At 44.1% G+C, this 15936-nt stretch overlaps 1 long non-coding RNA gene across 2 annotated transcripts; it reads left to right on the forward strand.

Moving 5' to 3' along the window:
- The first annotated feature begins 359 nt into the window (after positions 1-359).
- On the forward strand, positions 360-13339 carry LOC126053378 (uncharacterized). 2 transcript variants are annotated; one of them, XR_007510356.1, is made up of 3 exons: positions 360-7253; positions 7729-7806; positions 11482-13339. It is a non-coding gene; the product is annotated as an uncharacterized LOC126053378 (long non-coding RNA). The 2 variants fall into 2 exon arrangements; XR_007510355.1 differs by lacking the exon at positions 11482-13339 and adding an exon at positions 9174-11460.
- The last annotated feature ends 2597 nt before the right edge of the window (positions 13340-15936 follow it).

The following is a 15936-nucleotide window of genomic DNA, read 5'->3' on the forward strand; positions in this document are numbered from 1 at the left end:
TTCCTCTGACAGGAGAACCGGAAGTCGCTGCCGGAAAGCCGTTGACTCTCGCCGGTCCGTCCGCCGGTGCCGCCCGGGCGGAGAGCGGAGCCCCCGCCCCGGGGTTCCGCCTCCCCCCCCCCCCCCACAATCCCCAATGGCGGGTGCCGGGAGGTCCTGCCTCCCCCACACACACCTCCCTCACCACCCCGCAGCGCTGAGCCGAGGCTTTTCCACCGGGAACCTGGGACTCCAGCCCTTCGTTATGGGTATTGCTTATCCCCCGTCTCCTTCCAGGGTCGCCTCCGGCCGAGCTGCTGGGTGGGGTTTGCTGAAGGGGGCAGGGAGCCGGGAAGGGGTGGAGAGGGGAGAAGGGGGTAGGGGGGTGCAGCTTGGCTTCACCAGACACCTGCAGTTGAGGCTACTTTTTACCCTCAGGTTCAAGACACGGAGATTTGGCTGTTCCTACGCGGCTGAGCTGGGCGGGCTGTGTCTGTGGGTTGTTTTGGGGGAGCCTTCTGTGATTACCAATTTGACCCCCAAGCAGGGTCTCTGACGAGCTTGGAAGACTTCCCATTTGCAGTGGTCCTGATTTTATGTGCACATTGCTGGTGACACTGACCTAAGTTCTGTTCTTTTCTTCAGTGTCCCCACGTGAAAGTTGAAGATGGGCAAACTGCATGTGACAGGACTGTCTGCAATGTGTGACGATGAGGAACAGTGGGTGAATTCCTGTAGAAGGAGAAAAAGAGGCATTTTTGCAGAATCCCTTTCAAAGCCGTGATCAGGGGAAATCTGATTTCTCCGTTTTTAAACGAGCTCTGTACAGTGATGCTCACAGACCGCAGCAGTGGTAGGGAAGCATTTCAGCTTGTCGGTGATGAAATGGGGCCTGAATGCGCTACAGGTCCTGGGGCTTTAAATCTCCTAGTTGAGGTAATGGCACTGATAAGGGGCAATAGAGCATTACCAGGCTGTAGCACAACTCTGACCAGGCCTTTGGAAACCGGAGGCCCCAGGTGATCCCAAAAGCCCAAAGTCCTAATGGACTCAGTGGTGTAAGGAGCTTTTTTTGCCCTGAGGATGGAAAGGGTGCACGGCTTCATCCCAGCACAGGGAGGTTTTCCACCTATTTGTTACGGTGTGTGTGAGCAGAAGATAGATTTACAGAGGCAGTCGGAAGTTCTTTAGTGTTATCCAGAGACAAAGGCAGTTAATCCGAGATGCCTTTCCCCATGAACAGCAGCAAAATAAAGGATAGCTTTATGACAGCTATATGAAAGACAGTTTTATCCTAAGTTTTTATAACAACAGTGTTCTGCTCCTCTCTTCTGTTAAGGAAAATATACTGAAGCTGGGAAATAATTTCAGTAAGTCTGCCATTAGTAAAGGATTGGTATTTCAGGAAAAAGGAGAAAAGAATTCAAGATCTTCCTACAAAATCACATTCTGAAAGCTCTGATTGTAATGCACTTTTCTGGCTTCAGGACCAATGCAAAATGAAAGGAAAGAATAATTTTATTTACACAAAAGATATTGAAAAACAAAAAACCAAAGAAGGTAATTTATGGCATGGCAACCTTACTGGAAGCCATTCTCAGTTCAGTCTTCTGAAAATCAGAGCTAGAAAAAGCCGTTTCAGACCATCTTCCCCACCAAAGTGGGGCAGGATGAGCTGTAGCCTAATGCATTCTCCTTCTTCAACAGCAGTTGCCTGAGAGCTCCATCTGAGCTCCATCCAATCTCCTGTGGTCATTTACCTACTATCTGCTACCCTTTTTATTTTAACAGGGAATAGTCTGTCACCAGACTGGCACGTGCTGGTGAAGTTGATTGAAACCAAGTGCCCTGCAGTGACTGTATGACTAGCGAGTCATATAGCAAAGGGTTAGGCTGGAGTTGCAAGTGGAGAAGGAAATTCATTGAACTAAGGCTTGACTTTGTTGCTTTGATTGGGATTCTAATTTCTTAGGTTAACCTAGTGTAATTAGCAACAAATTCACCTTTGATTTAAACCTGCTGATTCACACATTGCAGATTGGATGGTAGTTAGGTGACTGAAGTAGGTGGACATGCCTTTGTTTTCAGAAACATTAGAGGGGAATCTCTCCTGAATCTAGGACTTTTGTTTTGGAGACCATATAGGCCCAACTGGTAAATGTTGATATAGTCTTCCAAAACTACGCCTGTTGTTTTTATTAGCAGTCAATGTCTCCCCTTTTCTTTCTCACTGTCAGGCCAGAACTGCAAGGGGCTGGAATCCTTTTAGCATTTTAACGCTTCCTTGACAAACATCCTGCTGTTCTATCACTGCCCTCCTGAAGTGTAAGAGCTCGTTTTTGAGGGGAGAAAAACATCTCCAAACTCAAGGAACTATTTGCACTTGTGTTGGGTGACATCTGCTTTACTGCAAGCATCACTGAATGCAGATCTACAGCCTTTTAACCCTATTCTCTAGGGCAACAATTTTGTGCTCTAGTTCTTCCAGGCTCTCATTTGTCACCTTTTTTCAAGGAGTATAAGATGTAGCTTCTCTGTTAAGAAAAGCTTTGGTTGCTTACCCTACACGCAAAGATATGTGCAGAAATCCCCACAGGGTAACAAAAACCTTCCCCAGGGAAAACATCCTTGAACTAGTTTAACTGAAAGCTCCCAATTTCACAGTGCCTTTGGCTGGAAAATTTAAATGTTCAAAGGGCTGTGGCATGATTAAAGATTTTCTTGTCTCAGCCTCTGATGCAAGAGTGCAGACTCTCCTCCTCCCCTCACTGCTTGCATAGATTGGGTTTATAGGAGTGATTGAAAACAGACTAGGGCGTTAGAGGAAGAAACGGAGACCTACGGTGGAAAACAGAGAAAGAAGGGCTTCTTGGGGCTTTTCCATTCTTTGCCCCTGCAGCTCTGTGCAGATCAGTCATCTGTGTCCCTTCCAGGCAGTGGACCTGAGAAGATGGTCTTGATTTTTGCACCAGTTATAGTTCTGGTTTGGAACTGGGCTCTGACTCGAGGACATCAAGCTCCTTTTGGACAACTCTTGCTGGCCACCTGGTCACTAATTCTGTCAGCTCTCCTCTCTGGGAGAATTTTGCTCTAGGTTCAGTTCACTGCACTCACAGGTTTTTGCACCACCTGAGTCTGTTTTTTTAAGTTAGTTTCTATGAGGTTTCATTCCAGTTGTTTATAATTACTGTCTTCTCCAGACCCTGCACTGCAGCATTTCCAAGCTCAGTATGAAAACAGTGTAGACTCGGTGAGACAGCATTTCTGATGTATCATCATGCTGCAAATCCCTGATCTCTGCAGCTAACCCAAAAGCTGGGGAAGAGGGAGCAACATCCTCTCTTCCTGCAGCTAAAGATCCTCAAACAAACACCACAACCATTTTAACCGAGTTGAACGCCTCCAGGGGAGATAGTGATGTTTTGCCACACACAGAAATAGGGACATGGCAAAGCTGAGGTACCATTTCCATTGCTTTAATTGCTGAGTGGACAGCTCAGGCCGGGTGTATAGAAATATCTCCTACCTGCAGCTTCACTGACCTCAGGATATCCAACCCCGTCTTTCCCTGCTGCCTTCCCTCATTGTTTTAGAACGGTAAAAGCAGGTGAGGTCTGAGGGCTGGCCCCCCAAGAGCTGTAAGGCAGTAGGCACATATGCAGAGAAGTGTCTAGCTTATCCCTCTTCTGCTTTTTGGTGGGTTAGGAAAGAGTTAAATGACAACAGAGGGAGAGGCTGTGCTATTGTTCAGGCATCCCTGGGTCCAGGGTGGCTGATCTCTATTCCCGGATCTGCCTCTGGCTTCCTGCATGACCTTGGACCGGTCACTTACCTTTTCTTTTCCTTAGCTCCCAGATTATGACATGGAAATCATTCTTTTCCTGTGGTGCCTCATTCCCTGCGGGTTTCAGGGTGGCTGAGATTCTCTGGTGGGCGATGATGGGAGGAAGAGAACACGTTTCCACTGGAGAAATATTTACACAGAGGGTGGCAATTTTTGGACGTGTTCTTGTTCACTCAGATACAGCGCGGGCTGTCCATATGGTGATATTTGGTTTTTTTAGTAGGCAAACCTGTGCTGAAAGTCAAATTCCATTTGTCGTTGATGCAGCTGCCCGAGAGCAATGCCAGCTGCAGTGATCCTTTTCTTCACTAGATGGTGCTTTTGATCAAAGATTTGAACAACGGCAGTTGCTTTCTGCACAGAATTTCCTAATTTTTCTTCCCCAGTCTCCATTCCTTCCCCTCTTCTTTCTGTGCTTCAGCACTACGGGGGACACTCAGTAATGCTGGATATTGAGCAAGGCTAATCTGGTGGTAATACAGGCTCCAAGCCGCCCGCACCCACCAGCCAGCTTGTCTTCTGGGCTTTGGTTTTTGAAGCGTGTATCAGTGCTGCTGGGCTGTGGCAGAGAATTGAATTCTTTCCGTGTTTTCTATTCCCATAAGGAAAAGGCTTCAAAGAGCAGGTCCCCTCCCCCTCTCTGCTGGTGAAGGGCATTTAGGGAAGCTGGGAAAAAAAATCCAGCTCTGACAGATGCATTTATTTAACAAACCACTGCCTTTCCCTACCTTAGCAGAAGATTGGTTGGTTGTTTTTTTTTAAAAAGGGAATTGCTGCTTTTATATCCGTCTTTGTATTCAGGAGATGGTTACCTAGCCAAGGTCATTGCTGCTGCATGCCAGTATCAAGCAGAGAGCCAGCCTCCTCTTCCTTGAAGGAGCACTGATCTCGGTAAGGCTTCCCCAGGTAAAGAACGGGAACAGGCTTGAATCTACCAATGCAAGGTCCCAAGCCGCTGCTGGGTAGAAAAAGCCACAAGAACAGCCTTCCTTTTTATAAAGGCAGCAGAGGAGATGAATGAAATTAATAATCAAACATTTCCTGTGCAGACACGCACGGGGATCGGGTTATGAGCTCGTACAGTATGAGGCACAGCAGGGTGTGCGGTGCTGCGCTGTCATCATCCATGACAGCGTGAGCAGGGCGAATGGGGCTGCCTGCCCCCAGCACCCCAACCTGGCACACACACAGACGATAACCGTCCCGTGCTGGGCCCCTTCCGAGTCTGACCCGAGGCTCTCGCCCCTCTGGCACTCGTCGGCAGCGATGGTATTTGTGCGCTCGCAGGGCTACCTGCAGCCCGCTGTGCCTTCGTGCCAGGCTGCCTCGCACGCTGCAAACGTGCATCCGGACACTCCCATCGGGGAGGCTGCGAGGTTACATCACGTACAGCTCCCTCCCCATGGAATTTTACAAACGTTAATGAATGGGGCTGGATTGCTGCTATGCCGCCAATCAGCCATGCACAGATTTATAGTCTGAGGCCAAGAGAGATTATGCTTCTGCCTCTGGCACTGCACCAGTGGCAGCAATTTCATGTGTGTGCTGACAAGCCCGCAAGGCCGGTGCCCGCAGCAGCCCTGTCCTCACGTGCTGGATGTTACGCTTATGGCAGTGACGTCCCCACAGCAGGGACACGAGCAATGCTAAACTGCAGTGTGACACAAAACTCCTCTCGGGACTGGGAGCTGACAGTGATTTCTTTGTCATTCCCCTGTTGTCATCTTCCCACTGCACATATATTTGTTCATCATCAGTAAGATATTGCTGATGACTAAACCCTGGGTCTGCATCACAGAGAAGCTGTTTGAAGGAGCAGCCCAGAACTGCAGGGTTCAAACTCGTAGAAGATTGAGAAGTGGGGACAGTGCATTTCCTCACATCTATTAGATCTGGAGAGCAAGCCACTCTCCCAGTCCCTCCTGGCTGAGAGAGAATTGCATCACTGGTGCGTGTAGATATTTTTTTTTTTCCTGAAATGTGTTTGTTTTATTGTTTTCCTCCGATGGAATTTGCCAGCATGTCCCAAATTATGTGGTTCTGAAATTTAAAAGCAACATACCTGTGTGGGGGAGAGAATGAGTGGTTTTCACTTTGCAATCTGGCTCTCCCCTCCCTCCTCCCTTTTCCCCACATCCCCATGTGTTGTGGAGCCAGCTGCTCCCGGAATAGTTTGGGAATGAAATGTCACCGTTTGAAACTGGTGAGTCACACTTTTTGAAAGGGGGGGGGACGGGACGGGGAGGGGAGAATATGAAATCTTGCGGTGTGGCAGAGCGTCTCCTGGTGAGTACAGAGAGATTTTTAAAACCACAGACTCCCTGTTGATGGAATTGAGGGGCTTTGAATAAAGGCTGCTGGGTGTGTCCATGTCGCTTTTTGCAGGAGGATCCCAAAACCCTCTGCAAACTTTAATTGTCTTCCTGAACATGCCCACTGCAGCTGGATCCTAGTGCCTCCTTCAGCAGGACTAGGTTGTATCTGTCTGACAACACACCTACAGTGACTCTCTTAATTAAGTCTCCCCGCACTGCTGTGAGGTATGTAATTACAGTGAGACCTGACTTAAGCAACCACTTGAGGGACTAACAAAAAAAAATTCTTTACCAGAGCAGGGAGGAACAGAATTCTACTGAATACATTTTTTGGGAAGTTTGTTAAACAAAGGAGGTTAATTATTCTGGTTTCTTCTCAGTGTATCCCAGTATTAGGATGATGCTTTTAATATACTGTGTGTTAACATAATCAGGGTTTTTTTTCTTTTTAAAAGGATACTTGAAATCGTTTGTCTTTTAACAGAGATTCCTATAAAAAAAGTGTCAATTAGTGCAAATGGTGGTAATGGTCTTGCGAAATGAACTATTGTTTATCAGAAGCTGAGTAGTTGTCCCTCCCTGCCCAACCCCTGTCCAGTGGTAAAAATATTTAGTCAAAGGGCAACATTCTGGATTCCTGCTCCAGGGTATTATAACCACCCATTTTCATGACTCTACATAGCAGCTCTGCCTAGTAGGTACTAGGAATCAAGTATCTTGAACTAAAGTACCACGGTAGTTGCGCTAGTAATGGTGTCTCCCAGAGAGCTCTGGCAGTTCCAGGCAGACTGATTTTCGATGTCGCTGCCCCAGCCTGCTGTCAGAGGTCTCTGTCCAGTACTCGAGGTGGCAGGCCGGACCGTGCGTCACCATTCTCAGCCCAGTGTATTAATATAAACTGCCAACTATTTCAGGTTGCATTACTACTCCATGCGCTGAACTGTGGTGGCCATGGAGAAGATATGCCACCCATTTTGCAGCCTCTGCTTCAACAGTAATGATCTCCAGCTGAAGGACAGGAAGAAGCTGGAAATAGTAATATCATAAATAGTCCCACTATGGGCTGGCAGCTCTCCCCTCGAGTCCCACCTTCAGTGGCATTCCAAATGCATGCTGTGAGTAAAACTCCCAAATTGCAAGCCAAGCTATGCAGCTAACTTGGTGGGGATTTTGCAAGCACAAGCCCTGGGGGGGGGGGGTGTTGATGCCATCTCTGTCTATTATATTTGGAAGACTGAGCTAGTAGCAAGATTTTACGAAGTGTGCTTTTATATCTCAAATTTTAGACAGTGTTTACTAGAAACCCACATATTCTGTCGTCACAGGATTTGACAAAAATAATCTCTGGCTGCAGAAATTTGCTGCAGAGTCTAAGATTTTGTTTAAGACAAAATAAAATAAACCCTGTACTTCACGGCCTCAGAGACAACCTTGAGAAGTCAAATCTAGGTGCCATTCCACATGCCTTTTTCTCAGCAGCAAAGCCTGCCTATCTGCCCCACTCTTTACTCTCTTCTTCCCCCCCCCCCCCCCCCCTTTTTTTTTTTTTCTTTAACTCAGACTGTTTCAGTGATTTGGCTTACACTGCAGGTCTGCAAAGAGTTGAACCAGCAACACTGCAATAGCTGTAAGTTGCAGCAGCGATGCAGGAGTGAGCCAAGGAACCAGGTAAGAAAAGGGTACCCCCACAGGTCCCTGCTATGCCATCAAGTTGGAACTTTCAGATATTCCGAACCAGTAACTCTAAGAGAAGTGAATGCGAGTGGACTGTCAGTTCTGAAGCGTAATGACAGTGTTTTTGCTCTTGATACTGTTGCCTTAGCCTCTGTTTCTTCTAGGACAGGTGTCTGCCTGGCGTGTTTACCTCCCCAGATCCCTAATGGGGATTCCCTTTAGCTTGCAGTTTCCTGCAGATAACTCCCAAGATAATGCTGGGCATGATCAGTACAAATACTCCCTATTGACAAGTAGCTTATTTCTTAGAATGAGGTTAGTGTCATTTCAAATTGAGTAACAAAAGATGAATTTACTGAGTATACTACTCATTGAAGTACTGAATTCAGTAAGCATTTGAAATTTCAGAGATAGGTGATGATTTCTTTAAAACTTAATGGATTTTTGCCCAAATCAAAGGATTTTGCCTCATCAGCTACAGTGGGATTTCCCAGGGTGCCTGAGACCACACATCCGCAGCCTCTTAGACCTTGGCAAAATTGATACATAATGTGTGGAAGTCTTCCTAACATGAACAAGCATTTCAGTTCATTCTGAAAGGCCAAGGTTACTACTGATTTGTTTGGGGGGGAAGAAAGGACAACCAAAATGACGTTGGACATTCATTAGCGAAGCATTGTCAGAACACAATAGAAGAACAGACAAAAGCCAGTCCAGATTCTGTGGTATTTCCTAAAGGGCTCCCTCTGGCACATGGCTGTTCCCTGCCAATCCTTTTGTATTGTTTTTGATAATGAATAGAAGCTGAACAGATGATTGTTGCATTGTCCACTAAGTGATTCATTTACATTAAATAGTGCTCCAAAAGTAGGCTTTGAGTGGACTTTTTTAGTCACTTCAGTTATTTATTTGTACAGTTTAATTACTGTCTTTTAACTCTCCACTGTACATAATTATTTCTTGATTGCTTCAGCTAAATTACAGGGGGTGTAACTCCTCTGAAGTCAGTGGTCCAACAAGCCCTGACATAAGAAACAGCATCTCTGCATTTTCAAAGGTGCTTAATTTTGAATGGCCATCTCTAGAAAACTGCTCCTGATTTGGGAAGGTACTGAGGCTCTTAACCATCTGCAGGTCCCTAGTGTCCTTGGTCCCCATCTCTGAAAACTGGGCTATGAAGCACAAAATTTGCTGCATAAACCATCACAGTTCCATTGATTTCCTCATTAATCTCTCAACTCCTGCTGCATGTCTGCACCAAGGTTTCTTTATTAACTCAGGGCTTCCATTACAATTTCTGGCTTTTCTTACAGAGGTCAAAAGTTTCGTTTTGTTTTGTTTTGTTTCATTTTGTTTTGCAGGGTGTGACAGATGTTACGTGCTTGAGGGCATATTGACAGTACTGCAGTTAGAAGAATTTCAGTGTAAGAAGCTATTTAGACCCAAATCCACATCCAGAACTGCAGGTCCACTAATCTGGATGTACTAATGGGTGGGAGAGAATGACACATACTGAAGGGCTTTTTGATGGTTGAAGAATCTAAGGAAATCCACACTCTAGGCCTTTCCATCTCCTTTTCCATCTTTCCAGCTTGTCTGAGAAGTTGCATGACTTTGCATTTGTTGAATAGCTGTAGTTACATCTCAAAAGCCCTGGTTTCCTAGTTATTTTCTGTTCACCATTCGATGTACCACAAAGAGAGGTTCAGTGTGGGCTTTTGCTTCTACCTATGTGAAAAAATTGAGTCCAGGGGAAGGCAGCAAAATAGTGATGCAGAGAAGAGAAGGGAACAGTCCTAATAGTGTTGAGTTGTTCACGTAATATGGCCAAGGTTTAAATCTGGCAGGGCAGAGCAAACCAGCCTTTGCATTTGTTTCTGATGTTTTCTCAGTCCCTTCTCCATCCACTTAGGAAAACTGAAATCACCAGTCCTGTGCGTAGATATAAATGAAGTTTGTTTTGAAGAGTTTATATGCCTGTACCTGCCAATAAAAGTCAGGAAAAAGACTGATTCTTTGCAAGCAGTCTCCTATCAACTCATAAGCCAAATGAATAGGGAGGACAAGTACGCTCCAGTACCACTGTAGCCTTTCAGCTGTGAAAGACATTGCACTACAGCTCTTTGCCATTCTCTACTGCTCTAGCTACGGAACCTGCGCAGACAGCTGCTGCATGGCTACCTAAGGTTTAGCCTTCTGTGTGTGTTACCTTTCTGTTATCCTATTTCAGAAACTGCCTTTGCCCGGTCTGTGACTAAAGCAAACTATCCATCCCTGATGATCTCCCTCAGCTTTAGCCCTCTTTTGGGTTATACGGCATCTTCACAAACCCAGATAAAACTCAGCAGACACACAAATAAAACCAGCCCTCCCTCTGCATAAAACCACGAAGTATTGCTAGGGTTTTCCCCACTGCCTTCTACTTTAACCCTCCAGCATTGCTCTCCTTGTATTCTTGTTCTCCCAGGAGTCCACATTGCTCTGTGTTTAGTGGCAGGCGATGAAATCAAACCGTGCATTAGCAGCTCCATAATAGCTTTCTTAGTGGAACCCAGCTTCCTTCATTAATCCAGAAAATGAGAGTTGTTTTCGTACATTTGAGAAGCTAATTATTTAAGTGCTGGGAATTAAGGCTCATCAGATACTGGAGACTGATTTTGGTTTTGCTTCCCAGGGGATGGAACAAAATGGAGTAAGCTGGTTTTGCACAGGTGTGCAGTATGGTAACTCACCAGTGCTTGGAGCAGGGAGCAACAGTGTGCAGATCCTTGTCTACCTTAAGCATAAAAGCCCCTCTCTTTGTACATCCCTTTTCTTCCAGATGTCATCTGATGATTCTTCCCATTCCAATAGATTTATTAAGTCATCACTGATCAAATAAATCTATAGCTTTATTTTCTTCTGCCATGGAAAGATGTACCCCACTTGTGGTTGACCTAGCCTGAATATTTTGCAATAAAACAATAATGCCTTGTCTCAGCTGGTTTTTTAGAGAGGGAAACCAGCTCACATCAGTTGTCCTTCTATAATCAGCTATCCTTCAGCCTTACCTTTGATCACCATAGTCAGAGAGGTGTTTAGATAGAACAGCGGCTACCTAACCTAACAAAGGACCTTCCAGTGGCTTAGGAAACAGAAGATGAATTGGGTGAAAACCCCCCTTGTTGGTGGGAAACCACAGATGAGGACGGATCTGTTGTTCTAAACAAAGTTTTTACAACAGAATAACTTTCAACAGTAGATGCGTGCTTTTGACATTCTTCCCAGAAAATGACAGAGAATCTGTTGACGCTATTGCCAATAACTATATGCTGAAGAATGGGGATTTGGTTCCGATGGTGTCACTGGACAGATCCAGTCTTCATTACAAGCAGCTTGCCAAGAACAAATTTTTCATTTTTATTGTGATAGCCAATGCCCTGTGTTGTCTTCAGAGACTAAGGGAGTGAACTTTTCTGTGTGTTCAGTTGAAGCCAGATGTTAAAGTATTGTCTGGATGTAATTGACTTGACAAATACCAGGAGTGACATTTTAGCTCCACTTGAATCAGTGGCAAAACTGCTGTTGAGTTCAGCTGGGGCCAAGATTTCAGCCTATGACAGTGCTGATGGGAAATCTAACAAATAAATAATCTTCAGAAAAATAAGTGCAGTCATTCTGTTTTTCTAGGACTCTTTTCAACCTATGGGACATGAATCCTTGGAATTCTGTGCACTACTTTGAAGAAGTCTGCAAAAGATCACAAAGACAAGGAAGCTTATTGTCAGTAGATTTAAATGAGCTATACAGGGCTCCACAATTCCAAGGGAAAACTTCAGGAGTTGATTACAAAGTTCTAAGTCAGCTCGATCCATTGAAATCCACCTATCTTTGCACTCCTTGGACTAACAAGCATCCTTCTGGCAGAAAGGTTCTGTGCAGCTGAACTAACCCTTTGTCATTGAGTATTGCGGATTCAAGAAGCTGCTCTGTCCTGTATGCTACGACTGAGCCATGTGGAAACCTCTGATCGGGCACCTATCAGGTGCTCTTACCAATGGATTGGGCTGAAAACAAAAACTTTTAGAGAAGCCGGTGTAGCTGGCATTATACAACCAATTCAGTTTTGTAGCAAGGTCAATACTTTGTCCCCAAGATAAATGAGCAGGTACACAGTGTTCTCCCTACAGACTGTGAGGTGTCTGAAGTATTTCAGATGAACTTTATTGGGAACTAAAGGCAATCAGCTTCAGGCAGAATCGTGCAACAGATTCTACCCATATCTCCAGAGCTTTAAGCCCAGCAGTCAGACATACAACCTGATGTGCTTTAAAGGCTTTGGATTAAGTAATGGTAGTACTACTGGGATGAAAGTTCATAATGCTTAGATGAAAAAAGGCTTGCGCTAGGAAATAAAAATCACTGAAGATTTAAAAATAGAGTAATTTTAAATTTTTTAAAGTGTTCTGTTTAGGATTTCAGAAATTTTTCTGTGTGGGTTTTGGAAAGCAGAGTTGTTTTGTAAGTTCTTTCCTGTTAGATTGTGGGAGAATTTGTCTTTTTTAGGGTGCCTGAAAAGCAGGAGAGGTACTGAGGAATCTTCATGTGGCTCCTGAATAGCCCCCTTCAAATCCACTTTTGGAGCCAGGGTCTTCAGCTTCTTGTACGATCAAACTAAAGACAGCTTCACTTGTAATCCAAGTTTATGTGAGGAATCCTAGCTAAATCCTTGATGTTGCTTATACATCTGATCGAAGGGCAAGGTTCATGTTTACCTGAGAACTCTATTGGACATTTTAACACGTATTATGTGGAAAAGCATGCCGAAGTGATAAAGTAACAATTGATTCATGGCTATCTAGCAGAGTCTAGAAGTGCCACCTTGGGATGACATGGATCGAAGATACAGTTACTTTGCCTTTCCATGTGAAGAATGCTGCTTCTTCCCAGCTGAGCTATTGTGTAACGTAGATGACTCTCTGGAGGAAGAGTTTGCTGCATATTTGCACTATGTTTTAGCTACTATCAACATTTATATTCCATTGGCATTTGAGGGTAAGCACTAATTAGCATAATCATCAATGCTTTAAAATTAAAAATTCCTCCAAGAGACACAGGAGGGATTGAAACAGTTTCCTTCCCCCAGAGGCAAATCCTTTCCCAAGCTATCTGCTGCACCAAAAGGTTTTATTCTAGAAACATTCCCAAGCTATGCCCAAGAGTAAATTAAACTACAGCAAACTTGTAAACTCTTGAGTGTGTGTGTGTGTGTGTGTGTGTGTAGCAAGCGGGCCCTGATTTGACAATTACTACATGACAAAATGTTGTCACTATTTTCCACTCCTATTTTGTTTTGACTGCTGCTCTGTGCTGCTGTGTCACCTTTACTGTGTGGGCTGGAACAATCAAGAAGTGTTTGTGGATTCTGAGGTTTTTACACTACACAGGAAAGATTCCGGTGTCTTCACAAGCTAGAAAGCAAGGGGTTTAATGACATTACCGTCTTCTAGAGCTTGTCTCAAGTTCCCCAAGTCAGGAGCTGGCCTAAAAAAATTCTCAGGAGCCATTGTTTTCTACACTATTTTAGAGTGGATTTTTACTCTGGTTCCAAAATGATTCATTGACAACAAAAACCTCAGACTGGATTTCCAGCTTAAAGAGACTCCTCTTTATGGAGAATAAGGTCCCAGCAAAACCTTGGGGGAACTTCAATTTTGAAAGGTAACGTCCATACCTTGGAAATGTCCCCTAAGAGTCGATCTTTAAATTTCTACATTCCTGTCTTTGGGAGGTGACAATGGGCCTCGGCTCCCATTAATAGCAGGTGTGGTCAAAGATGGGTGTCCTAGGTGTGGGTTTGTTGTGTCTCAAAGAATCCTCACATCCTCGGCAGGTCTTCAAGTGGTGGGCCATGGAACCTCAGGGAGCAGGAATAGTTAAATGTTGTAATTGTTCTTGAACTGGCCAGAGAGAAAAATTAGTGGTTTTCCAAAGGAAATATTTCTTTCAGAGGGAAATGCTAACAAATGCAGGTGTTTCTTAAAAGAAAACAATTGTGTTTACAAACTCACAATTCTTGTTATTTCTGCATAAGACAAACACCACCAAACCCTACACTGAGTAAAGATGGGAACTCTGCAAGAAAGAGTGGCACAGAAATCTCCATGAAAATTTCAGAATCTGCAGGACATTGAACATATGTATTGTTTTCTTGGTATCCTATTTTTTTCAGAGAGATGGACTTAAACTTAATTGGCAGAAATTCTATCTTTTATCTTTATCTCCTGTTTTGATGTGGTAGCCATGGAGAAAAGGCCAAGATTAGTAACAGTAGGTTGTTGCAGAATAAGAATAACTCTCTACTTGGATTTAGACTGTAGTAATACCCGGGGTTTTGTTTAACTGGAAGTACTCAGATGGCATAGAATAAATACTAGGTGCTGTTAGGACATTAATCACCCATCCCATTCACTTCTATCCACCTCGAACTAAACGCTGGTAATCTTCTGTCTTTTCAGAGGGATGTTGAGGGGCTTCCACAGGGTAGGGGTAGTAGGCTCTCTGTGCCTACAACTTTTGGAAACAATGGTTAGTTCTCTTGAAGGTCAATGTGTTTATGCTTTTGCCCTGCTACAGACATCAGGGCACCCGGACCCTTGGAATTTGGTTCCGTTTGGTTAATAATGAATGAAATGGGCCATATTCTGAAGCTGAGATGCCTCGGGCTCCACAAGAAAGACAAATTAAAAAATACTACTTTAATGGCAGTGTCTAGCAATGAGTTTCGAGATTCCCTCTGGAAGCCCACAGTGAGAAACTTCAGAGAAAGGAAGGGGGTGGTGAATCTTTTCTCTGAGAACCTAGGAAGAGACAGAATGCCTTTGCCAGTGGCATGGGCTAAGAAAGCAGGACAATGGTAGGAACAAAAACACCACACCTTGCTCTTGTTTGCTACTGGCAAAGCAGGCTATGGGTGGGATTAGTAAATGTTTGACCATAAAGTTTTAGTTTCCCTAATTCAGCTGATATCCATGCTGTCTGGTATGTTACTTGATTTGCCTCTCCTCAGCACGTAGCTTCAAGCACATTTTGCAACTTTTCTTTAGAAAACTATTTTGCATTTTATAGCAACATACAAACCAGAGCTCTTGCAGCATATTTAGGAATTTACACTGCTTTTGCTGGGATGACATTCTAGGATGACAGAGACACATAGTGACACATAGAGATAATACCACATATTGTTAAGTTCTCCCAGTCAATGTGCTTCTACAACGTAAATCTTGTTTCCAAATGATCACAGCTAATGTCCTGTTTTGATTCATGGTGGTGGAAACTAGGTGCGGATGACTGGCTAATTTTAAGGCTACAGAGAAAAGGCAGATTGTCAGAGACCAGGATCTGCTTGAAGACTGGCTTCTGAATTAAAACTAATTGGTAGCTTCCTTTGATGGCCCTTTTGCATCTGGATGAGAAAGATCCAAGAGAACTCATTTTTCTTACTTATTTCCCTCCTTCATTTTAGCAGGTGATGTCAGGATGCCATCATGACTTCTGTAGGGTTTTTTTTGAGAAGATAAAATAGTTGTTTGATTAGTAAATGTAAAAGACCTGTATTTTCTGCTGGTTTTTCATTGCTGAAGATCTGGTAGATCTTAAGATCAAGGTTATTAAAAACAGCTTATGACATTTCTTAGGTCAGACACTCTTTTGAATATGTCTACTGTAGGTTTGGTGTTAAAATCAGAGTGATATTAAAAAGCATGTCTGATCATGGCATGTAAGAATTTTCTTGGGTATTGTCTTGTGAAGAGATGACAAGCGTGCAGCATTTAGAGTACAATTCTTTTACAACTGAAGTCAATAAGGAATATTAACACTTAGTGGAAGTAGAAAAGGATCATCACTGAACCCATGATGCTGTTTCTTAACACCGGGAGTACCTTCTCACATCTGAAAAGGTTTCTCTTTAGCTCAGTTATTACCATTTATTACAATACCTCATAACACCACCCCCCAGTCCTCCCTGGACAAATGCAAAACCAAAAAAAAAGTCCCTGCTCCAAACAGCTTAGGAGCTAGAACAAATTAAGAGGGAGATTTTGAGAGCAGCAGAGTTCAGGGAAACAATCTACTAATCATCAG

The sequence above is a fragment of the Accipiter gentilis genome, chromosome 33 (genome assembly GCF_929443795.1).
Source record: "Accipiter gentilis chromosome 33, bAccGen1.1, whole genome shotgun sequence".
NCBI classification, from domain to species: Eukaryota; Metazoa; Chordata; class Aves; order Accipitriformes; family Accipitridae; genus Astur; species Astur gentilis.